Source organism: Hippopotamus amphibius, chromosome 9 (assembly GCF_030028045.1).
Source record: "Hippopotamus amphibius kiboko isolate mHipAmp2 chromosome 9, mHipAmp2.hap2, whole genome shotgun sequence".
Lineage (NCBI taxonomy): Eukaryota > Metazoa > Chordata > Mammalia > Artiodactyla > Hippopotamidae > Hippopotamus > Hippopotamus amphibius.
In genome coordinates this window covers 34,682,467-34,694,332 of record NC_080194.1, presented here as the reverse complement: position 1 = coordinate 34,694,332, position 11,866 = coordinate 34,682,467, and the positions used below count along the sequence as shown (strand labels likewise).

The 11,866-nt window shown below is 42.8% G+C and overlaps 1 pseudogene; it reads left to right on the top strand.

Moving 5' to 3' along the window:
• Positions 1–662: 662 nt before the first annotated feature.
• LOC130860755 (methionine aminopeptidase 2-like) lies at positions 663–2,166 on the top strand (annotated as a pseudogene).
• The last annotated feature ends 9,700 nt before the right edge of the window (positions 2,167–11,866 follow it).

Sequence of the window (11,866 nt, the reverse complement as noted above, 5' to 3'; positions counted from 1 at the left end):
ACGCTCCCAGTGCAGGAGACCTGGGTTCAATCCCTGGTTGAGGAACTAGATCCCACATGCATGCCGCAACTAAGAGTTCACGGCCTGCAACTAAAGATCCCGCATGCCACAAATAAAACAAACAAACATGCTGCAGTGAAGATCCTGGGTGCCACAATTAAGATCCAGTGCAGCCAAAATAAGTTAAAAAAAAAATCTCTGCCCATATCTGTATGTATTACCTTAGGATTATACAAATAGAAATGAAATTACTGGGACAAGTTTGTATGCTTTTATTTTAACCACATTAAAAATGAATGGGGAGTTCCCTGGTGGTGCAAGTGGTTAAGAATCCGCCGGCCAATGCAGGGGACACAGGTTTGAGCCCTGCTCTGGGAAGATCCCACATGCCATGGAGCAACTAAGCCTGTGCACCACAACTACTGAGCCTGAGTGCCACAACTACTGAAGCCCGCGTGCCTAGAGCCCATGAGAGCCTGCACACTCCACAACAAGAGAAGCCACCACAGTAAGTCTGCACACCACAATGAAGAATAGCCCCTGCTCACTGCAACTAGAGAAAGGCTGTGCACAGCAATGAAGACCCAACGCAGCCAATAAATAAATAAATTTATTAAAAAAAAAAAAAGAATGTCTCAGTCCCTCGCGCTCTCTCAGACAACATGGTGGGTGTGGAGGAGGCAGCGTCCTGCAGGAGTCACCTGAATGGTGACCTGGATCCAGACGACAGGGAGGAGGGAGCTGCCTCTACGGCTGAGGAGGCGGCCAAGAAAAAAAGACGGAAGAAGAAGAAGAGTAAAGGGGCTGGCACAGGGCAACAGGAACCTGATAAAGAATCAGGAGCCTCAGTCGATGAGGTAGCAAGACAATTGGAAAGACAAGGATTGGAAGAGAAAGAAAGAGATGATGACGATGAAGACGGAGATGGTGATGGAGATGGAGCAACTGGAAAGAAGAAGAAAAAGAAAAAGAAGAAGAGAGGACCAAAAGTTCAAACAGACCCTCCCTCAGTTCCAATATGTGACCTGTTTCCTAACGGTATATTTCCCAAAGGACAAGAATGTGAATACCCACCCACACAAGATGGGCAAACAGCTGCTTGGAGAACTACAAGTGAAGAAAAGAAAGCATGAGATCAAGCTAGTGAAGAGATTTGGAATGATTTTCGAGAAGCTGCAGAAGCACATCGACAAGTTAGAAAATATGTTATGAGCTGGATCAAGCCTGGGATGACAATGATAGAAATCTGTGAAAAGTTGGAAGACTGTTCACGAAAGTTAATAAAAGAGAATGGATTAAACGCAGGCCTGGCATTTCCTACTGGGTGTTCTTGGAATAACTGTGCTGCCCATTATACTCCCAATGCTGGTGACACAACACTGTTACAGTACGATGGCATCTGTAAGATAGACTCTGGAACACATATAAGTGGTAGGATTATTGACTGTGCTTTTACTGTCACTTTTAATCCCAAATATGATACATTATTAAAAGCCGTAAAAGATGCCACTAACACTGGAATAAAGTGTGCTGGAATGGATGTCCGTCTATGTGATGTTGGTGAGGCCATCCAAGAAGTTATGGAATCCTATGAAGTTGAAATAGATGGGAAGACATATCAAGTGAAACCAACCCGTAATCTAAATGGACATTCAATTGGGCCATATAGAATACATGCTGGGAAAACAGTGCCCATTGTGAAAGGAGGAGAGGCAATGAGAATGGAGGAAGGAGAAGTATACGCCATTGAAACCTTTGGTAGCACAGGAAAAGGCGTGGTTCATGATGATATGGAATGTTCACATTATATGAAAAATTTTGATGTTGGACATGTGCCAATAAGGCTTCCAAGAACAAAACACTTGTTAAATGTCATCAATGAAAACTTTGGCACCCTTGCCTTCTGCCGCAGATGGCTGGATCGTTTGGGAGAAAGTAAATACTTGATGGCTCTGAAGAACCTGTGTGACTTGGGTATTGTAGATCCATATCCACCATTATGTGACATTAAAGGATCACATACAGCGCAGTTTGAACATACCATACTTTTGCGTCCAACATGTAAAGAAGTGGTCAGCAGAGGAGATGACTATTAAACATAGTCCAAAGCCACCGCAACACCTTTTATTTTCTAAGCTTTGTTGGACTACATTATACCAGAATTAATTTGCAACATGTTGTCTGTTTTAACAGTGGACCTATGTAATATTTTATCCATGTTTAAAAAGGAAGGAATTTGATCAAAGGCATACCGCTTACTGTAATTAACCAAGGAGAAAGCTTTCAGGACTTTGAAATGTTAACTGTTTTCCCTCTGTTTAGGAAATGCTGTAAAGCTCCAATTAGTTAGGAATGACTTATACATTTTGTTTCAAACACCTAAGAGATGCTTTTCAGATATTTATATTGCCATATTCTTAATTGAATGCTTTTAATGACTACATCCAGTTCTGCACCTATACCCTCTGGTATTGCTTTTTAACCTTCCTGGAATCCATTTTCTAAAAAATAAAGACATTTTCAGATCTGAATAAAAAAAAAAAAAGAATGAATTTTAGGGACTTCTCTGGTGGCACGGTGGATAAGACTCTGTGCTCCCACTACAGGGGGCCTGGGTTCATTCCATGGTCAGGGAACTAGATCCCACATGCATGCCTCAACTGAGTCCGCCTGCCGTAACTAAGACCCAGCATAACCAAGTAAATAAATATTTTTAAAAATAAACAAATAAGTAATTTTTTAAAGGAAGTTTAAAAATATTTCACTGGAAATATTCCTTGACATTTTGAAAAATATTACAGTACTTCAACACCACTAGACAACGTGTAGTGAAAAACAGTAGTCTTCTGCCTCACTCCTCTTCATACCCCAAAGACAACCATTTCCTACTTTTCATGTTGCTTCAGGCATTTACCTCCATATATTAAAAAAAATGTATTTATGCTGTTATTTCCTGATGCACCTGCGTTAAACATGCTCTATTTATTGCCTTCCTATTGTGGTAGATGAGGATGTAGCACTCTTACAAATACACTACACACGCAACTCCACTTCTTCCCCATCCTCCCAGAGTAGTTAAATCATAATTTTAACTTACATTAATAATCAATGTTTACATTATGATCAATACGTATAATTTTCAGAGTCAAAAAGTGAACTGTGACTCCTTTCTTGTAAAACTTTAGTGAATAAGAAAGCCCATTTTACTTCATCTGTACCAATGTAATGACTTAGAAAAATGTTTCCTTTTCTGATACTAAAAGTAAAATATGTTCATGATGGAAATTTTAATTCAGAAACATAAAAATAAATAATTTAAGATCAACTGTAATTGCAGTCCCTATGTAAACTGCTCCTCTTGCCACCTCTTTGCTCCCTTGTCTTCCCTCCAAGCACCCAATCAATGCTACCTGGGCTATCTGCAGAGTGTCACTGAGGTGTACTTGACCCCTGAGGTCCCTTGGAGCATCCACTATCTCTGCTACTACCATCTCAAGTCTGTCTCTGCCAACTTGCAGATCTGCGCTGCCCTTCTCTCTCTGGTCAGTACGCAAATGCCTGTCCCTTTCTCATGCAAAGCTCCTTTTCAGTGGGGATTCCACAGCAGTGTGTGCTGAGTTCCTAACAATTCAGTTCTCTCAGCAAGCCACCCAAAAGGGTACCTGGGCTCCTAGTGAGTCAGCTGTTTCTGTTTTAGTACACAGCTTTCTCCTTCCTAGGACTGAGTGGGGGGCAGGTTCAAATATAGCTTTATAAAGTCCTCATAAACACCCTTCTCTAACTTTCAGGTCCTGTGGCTGATTCTACCCTCTATGGGAACTCATTCCTCAGTAGGGGACTTTTCCCATAAGGAATCCATTATTACTTCCCACAATCTATGTTTCATCAGGTGATGTTCATTTTAAAACCCCAATTTTATTTTTCATAGTACTTCTGGACCCAAGAAAATCAAGGGAAGGGACTGGGTATTTCAAGTATTCTGTAACAACAGTCCAGAGCCCAACCTGACCGTTAGGTTTCTACACCTACAAGGACACTGATATGTACACTATCTATCAGAGGGCTGGCAAACTCCACCAAGCCACTGCCCTTACCCCGCCTCCCGCCTCCCCCCCACCCCCATATGTTGCTTCCTCTGTGAAACCTTTCCTCTTCCCCATCTATCCACTGAGTTGCTTCCTTTCTTGTTTGCACTTAGATCAGAGCACTTATTACATAGTACACACCCCCTCCCAGCTCTGAGAGGGCTGGAATCTGTGTCACAATGTAGGATGAAGAGTAAGCATGAATATTTATAGGAGGGATGAGGGTTTGGAGGAGCCAGGCTACGCTCTAGTGCTTAAATACCAGGAAAGGGACTTTCTACTCAAACCAAAACACAACAGGGAGGTGTTACATTTTCTCGAAGCAGGGCAAGTGGCTTGAAAAACGTAGTGTGCCTTAAAAACGTGCCAGGTCATCATGTGAGAGCTGGATGGGAATGTGGCAAAACCAGTTAGAAAGTCACCCACAGTAACCCTGCACTGAGATGTTAAGAAGTGCAAGGTGGTTGCGGTAGCATGGAGAAGGAGAACTATATCCAAAAGGTATTTCAAAAGAAATAACAAGTTAGATTTGCTGAGTTCCCGCTATTTGCTAGGCGGGGCCAACACCACCAAGGTGGGTATGGACTCACCCCCATTTCGCCCATGTTTAAAGTGAGATTTGGCCAGATTGAGTGACTCTCTAGGGGTGGCACACCCGGCGAGTGGCAATGCTGAGCTTCCAGCGTAAGTCGTGGGGCTGCCGAGGCGTCCACGGCCCCAGCCCAGTCACCCACGCAATGCACTGCTGGCTGAGGACTATTTTCCTGATCTGAGGCTTCGCCTCCTCATGTCACTGGGCAGAGTCTTGCAGGGCACTGGAGTTCCGGGATGCTTTATCAAGCTGCCAGGCCCTGCGGGGACCTTAGATCCCGGCGCCTACGCGCGGAAGAAAGCGCGTGGCGGCGGCGTCAGGAGCTGAGAGGGACGCCGGCCGGAAGCGGCTGAGTCACCGCGGGGCCGGGACGCAGTCAGCGCGGAGGGCGCCGGCCGCCGGCGGCTCCCGCGTGGTGAGCGGTGACGCGCGGCGGCCGCACCTGCGGGGCGCTCGGCAGCCAGCACGGACCGGAAGCGCTGAGTCAGCGCAGGCCACGCCCGCGGAGGCAGCTCGCGCCGAGGGCTGCGCCCGCGGATCCCAAGGCATCGCAGCACCACCAACCCCGAAGAGGTTAGGCGCAGGTTTTCGGTGTCCCTCCCGGGGCTTGGAATCTGAGACCGAAACTTGACATTTTGAAGTCGCCCCAAGCAACAGATGCTCTGTGCAGGTTTCACTGGAAGCTCCTGACTTTGTGAAAGGAGACAGGCTGCGTGTCTCAAGGACTGAGTGGATTTTGAAGATCAAGGGGACTTCCCCAGAATCAAAACTGATTTGCCTGACTCAGTTCCCAAATTTAGTAAATATTATAATGATGAAAACAAAACACTCAAAATTACTTTTAATTCAAGAGCAAAACTTCCAGAATTCCAAAACAAAATAAACCTTGATTTCTGAGATAAAGTTCCAACAAGGTGGTACAGGGAACTTTCTAGAGATCCCTGATAAAAGTTACCCGGAAGTCTTTCTCCAGTTTCTCCCCACTTATACAATACTGAGGTGAGAACCCGTTTTAGTATAATAATGCTTTATTGGTTTTGTTCAAGTTTATTTTTTAGTTAAAAAACGATACTATACGGACTTCCCTGGTCGCGCAGTGGTTAAGAATCTACCTGCCAATGCAGGGGACATAGGTTCGATCCCTGGGCGGGAACATCCCACATGCTGCAGGGCAACTGAGCCCCTGTACCACAACTACTGAGCCTGCGCTCTGAAGCCAGCAAGTCACAACTACTGAGCCTGGGTGCTGCAACTACTGAGGCCTGGGCACCTAGAGCCAGAGCTCCACAACCAGAGGCCACCACAATGAGAAGCCTGCGCCCCACCGCGAAGAGTAGCTCCTCCCCCACCCCGCCCCCCAACTAGGGAAAGCCAGAGCACAGCAACCAAGACCAAACACAGCCAATAAATTAAAAAAAAAACAAACTATAGAAATTGCTGGGGAATGGGGGGTGAGAAATGACACCTAATTACAGTCTCTCAGCCAGAAATGACAATTGCTTTTGCTTAATGTTCACAAGAGATTTTTACATAGCTGCAACAGAGCTATCACTTTCTATCTTACTGTTTTCGGGTAATGTTATGTAAATACTGGCCCATGTCTCACAGATCGTCAGGGTCGTTATTTTAAATAACTGTGGTATGCTCACCATATAAACTACTCTTCTCCTGTTGGTGTGCTTGTAGGTTGTTTTACTGACTGTAGGTTGTTTATTGCTCTTGTTTCTGATTGTCAGCCTTTGCCCTCCATCAGGAAACATTCTCATTGGGCAAAATGAGGAACCTTATGAGGAAAAATGGCTGCCGACCATTGCAGTACAGGAAAGCTTGTTTTCTTAAGAGTTCACATCATTTCCCCAAATAGTCTTTTGATATTTTATCCCACTTGGATAATCACAGCCTTTCTTTAATGCTGCAAGGTATACATTTTAAAAAACCAGAACTTTTCAGGAGTCTGATGGAAGTGGGATTCAAAGTTGTGAGACATTTTCAGATTTTCATCAAGCAGTTTGTGGTCAAGTACCACTGTTTACTGTCTTCTGTATGACTCAGAACGTGTTATTTAACCTCAGTCTCAGCTTCCTCATCTGAAAAATGGGGATAATAATAGTACATACTCCACAAATTGTTGTGAGAATTAAATGAGATCATATTTGTAAAGTGAGCGTTCAGAATGCCTGCACATAATGCTCAGTAAGTGTTTACTTATAAATAAATATTATCATCTTTTTGCTATTAAAGAGAACAGTGGCTCTATACTGAGTAATGTCAGGCAACATCTGCCATGGCTACCAAAGTTGAAATGGTAGAAGTGTTTCTTTGCAAACTTTACCCACCATTTGAAAGTCAACTCCCTGAGTAAGTCTTCTTAATCAGATCAGTAGTTTCATAGTTAGAGAAAATGGATTAAGCTGAAAAATAGGTATATAATGTCATACAATCCTTTGCACAAAGTTTTACCTTTAGAAGCTTGGACCTATCTGGAGTGATGATACTGAAGGTGGGGGGAGAAGATCAAGAAGCTGTTACTTTTCATCTTAGACTCTTCTGCACTACTTTGTCACCACGTACATATATTACTTACTTCTTCATTGTTGTTTTGTTTTTGATGTATAGCCTGTATGCTTGCTTTTGAGTCAGTCCATTTAATGTTCTTCAAATTGAAAACTAATGTGAGTCCCAGAAGTGGTTCTGGTGTAACACACACTAGAATTTTGCTTTTTCATTTTTCTGTCTTAGACACTGTTTTCAACTGCTGCTGTTCATTCACCCATTCCACATGTATTTGTTAAGTGGCTATTATGTGCCAGGCACTATGCTTGGTAATGAAGACATTCCTCAAACAGACGACCAATATTTGAAACATACTGTACGCCAGCTACATAGAATGGATTTTTTGTTAAAGACTTCTGTGATTGTTGGTCCTTGTGCTTGTTGCTAGTGAATCTTGAGATGATCTGACAGAATGTAGTTTTCTTTGCAACAGAGCTGTACCTAGAACATTCTATTTCAGACTCCAGAGTGCTGCACATATGAAATAGAGATAGGACTAACTCTGGGCCCTGTGGTAAGGGAATCTCTTCCACCAACAGTGCTTTTCTGGAGCTCTGCCCAAAGCTAATGTTATACCAAAGGGCCCTGTGGGCACTTTGCTGGAGAAATTTGATTCAAATCAATTCAATTCAAAATCATGTGTTGAGTGCTTACTACTTATAAGCACTGGGGTAGGAGTGGGAGATGAGCCAATATGACAACAACCAGACTTTGAAGCTCATTATCTTTTAGGGTCTTAAATCTTCCTGAAGATTATTCTGATCCAGGTACTTCTCTTTTAAGAATCTTCACTGGATCTCTTTTGCTTTCAAAATGTTTTTTTTCATCTCAAACAACACTAAATTTAACTGAGTACTGGACACTATGCTGGGGTTGATGATACCATTTCAAAAAATTACCATTACTGGTTCCAACATTGTTTTTTCTTTTTTCTCAATATTGTTGATGGCATCTGAGTCACCAACACAATGCACTTATATCAGTCTAAATTGTAGGCAGAACTTGTATAATTTTGCTTTGTATTGTTACAAGCACCTGACTGCTGCTTTACAATTTCTAGTGTAGCTGTCCCTGGGCAACTGTATATTAAAGTACACATTATTTTATTATAAATCACTTTCCTTTTATTTCTTCCTTGTATTATAGTTAAAGCCCTATATCGATTCTTTAAAAATATGTGTATTTAGACTATAGTATCTATAGACCTCATTTAGCAACAGCATAGAGGACATTACAAAAAGAGGTCTGATAAGGTTGAGAACAACTGGCCTAGTCAAATAAATCTAAATGACTCATCCTGGCACTTACGGCCATCATTGTCTTGTCTCAGGTTTATTTCTCTTTGCTATACCTAGGATCAGGCCAAGTTGCTTCACTTGATGTTCCCAGTTTTGGAGCAGTGCCTTCCACTCCCACAGCTCTGAGGTCACCTTGTTCTATGACATTGGACTCTGTCAACTTTGACACATCTAATTGACCAGTCTATTCATAGTCTGTCTAACTGCCCAAGGGAGATGTTCAATAGGAATGATAATAATTAACCAGATCAGTCAAATTTTCTCTTGCAAAGATTGAATTTGAGACCCAGGCAGGCAATTAGCTAGTGGCAGGGTCAGAAGATGAAAGACAGAGAAAAAGCAGTTATGACACAGCAGAAGCCACGAGTAGACAGAAGTCTTGAGTATGCAGAAACAAAATGAGAATTAGTAGTAGCAGAAGCACAGATGCAGAGAGAGCATCCCTACCTAGTGGCAGACCCTTAGAAAGGGGTCCAGACAAAATACCTGTTCCCTCGAGCTCCCTTGGATCTAGTATAACCTTCCAGTTCTCAGACAGAATTTAATCCCCTACAAGGCCTCAGCCCTACATGACTGAGATTCCTGTCTTCTTTATTTTCCCACATAGCCTTGGAAATCTTTATCACTTAAGGTAATGTGATCTTTGCAACCAAAGATGCTAACTACCAGCTTCTCCAAATCATGCTCTCCCATCTCTGTGCCTCTGCCATCTCCTCTGTTTACAACATTCTGCCCCACGGTCTCGTTATTGCTCGACCCAGTGTTATGTGTTATCCAGAGTCCAGCTCAGATACCACCTCTTCCATCCTTATATCTTAGCTGCAAGTAATGGCTTCCTCTCTCCTCGGAGCTCCCATTTCTACTTCTTTTAAGAATATTTCTCGCTCCCAACTCTGTGTTATAGAAAAACATCACCTTTATCAGATTATGAGTACCATGAAGTAAATACAATAATCATTTCATCTCTGTTACCTTTGTAGCCTAGCTAAACATAAAGCCATGCATAGAAGAGGTACTTAACTATTTACTTCTACTGACACATTGCCTATCTTCTCCCCATTTCTCAGTCTTAGTTCATTCATGATGTCAATTATCTTTAAGAACATGGCATTGAACCAGAACTGGTTTGCACATAGTAGAATTTTTTTAAATTAACCATTTTATTTATTTTTATTGGCTGCATTGGGTCTTTGTTGCCGTGCATGGGCTTTCTCTAGTTGTGGCTCGCGGGCTTCTCACTGTAGTGGGTTCTCTTGTTGTGGAGCACGGGCTCTAGGCGCATGGGCTTCGGTAGTTGTGGAGCATGGGCTCCGGTAGTTGTGGAGCATGGGCTCATTAGTTGTGGCACACGGGCTTAGCTGCTCTGCAGCATGTGGGATCTTCCAGGCCCAGGGATCAAACCTGTGTCCCCTGAATTGGCAGGCAAATTCTTAACCACTGTGCTACCAGGGAAGCCCTAGAATTTCAATATATGTTCGCTGAATGGAAGATTCAGCATCATGTCCTATGCACTGGGCAGCATAACCAAATACTTAAAATTAAATATTTTCAGTAGCAAACATGCTCCTCCTACTGCATTGCTGGTATCTTCTAATGCCATAACCACCCTCCAAGTCACTCAGGTTTAAAAACCTTGTCATCCAAATAAACAAAAACCAAAAGCAAACAACAGCAACAACAAAACCAAGCTAAATTTGACCCCAGGGGCCATGGTTTTCCAACACCTGATCTAGAACCCTAGAAACATGTGGCAACTCTCCTTTTGGAGCTTGCAAGAGATACCATAGAGTGGTTTTACTTACCATGGATACCTCTGGCATATCACATCTACTGAGTCATGTGACCCAAGTGGCAGGACAGCTTGCTCTGTTGCTTGGACTTGCTACTACTAATTGCTAGAAGCTGTGAGATGTGTTATTTCCTTGTATTCAAGCTTCGAAAGAGCCATCCCTAGCAGGATGTTAGGACCAGCTTCAAGTGCACTCTTGCCAGAACACTGAATCTGAGTCTTGGGTGAGTGCCTCCATGTCAATAAATTCTCACCTCTTTAGTCTAATATTCCACTCCCTTGCCCTAACTCTCTCAAGATACACTCCTTTGGTTTCTGTTGGGACATATTAGCCAAGTCCTATAATTCTTTTGATATGTAACTTATTTTCTCTTGGAGCAGGAAGGCTATTTCCCCTCCTGGGCTATCCTGAGACCTAACCCTGGTTATCAGTATTATGAGCCTAAAGCAATGAGGGGTGTCCTTACAAAGGACAAGAGTCATCTTAAGAGAATCCAGGGGTTCAAAATTCTCATGCTTATCCATCTAAGTATCTTTATCCCAGATTTAGGGCCCACCTCTTCCTATCAGGGACTGACCTGGACTTAAGAGATTTGTTGAGGCATTGAAGCAATGCTACCCTTCTGATGAGACCCTAGACCCAATTTTCAGTGCAAACTGTTCTATTATTTTAGGTATTGAGAGTCCTCTGAAGTGCTGTCATAGATGCCCTCTTGCTTTCACAGCTTAGTTAAAGTTGTCAATTGGCTGACAGGAGTTTGTCCTTTTCCTTTTTTCTTGAAGTCTTACAATGTTAATAAAAAGTGAACTCCCTCCACAATCCTAATAATCATTGACCCATACTCTTTAAGTGCCATAGCCACTGTATACATAGCCAACACTCCCCTTTCACCTGCACCTCATCCCAATCAACCACAGGTGAGATTCTCAGTAAATGTGATGCCAGGCAGGTCAGAGGTATCACTAAACCAGTTATCAACAGCAATCAAGTCCTCAATAGGTGATGCAATTCTTTCCTAAAGTTCTGCTTTCTAAGACCACTTTACGCAACACGGTTCTTAGCCTGGGTTGCCCTGAGAGCAGAGCCTAAGACAAAGGCTTACGTGATTATTTCAGAGCATCACCCCACACGGCAAAAGTAAGGGACAACATAGGTTAAAACAAGGAAAGAGGAAGAAGCCAATATAAATGGGGCTATGCAGCTAGCTACTGTTCTGGACAACTGGGTGCTAGATCCTGTGAGACTGAGGAGTTATTATTTTTCTTTGTTTTATTAATTTTTATTGGAGTATAGTTGCTTTACAATGTTACGTTAGTTTCTGCTGTACAGCAAGGTGAATCAGCTATACGTATACATATATTCACTCTTTTTTTGCATCTGAGGAGTTATTTGAAAGGTATCTCAGGACTACCCGTCTAAGGGAAGAAAGGGAGAAACATTTATTTGTCCATTCCTGTTCTCATTGTTTAGGGTTGCCCCACAAGGCTTAAACCTCTCTGGGTACTTCTGGGTTACAATGTGGAAATACCCAAGCAGGTGCCCACAGGA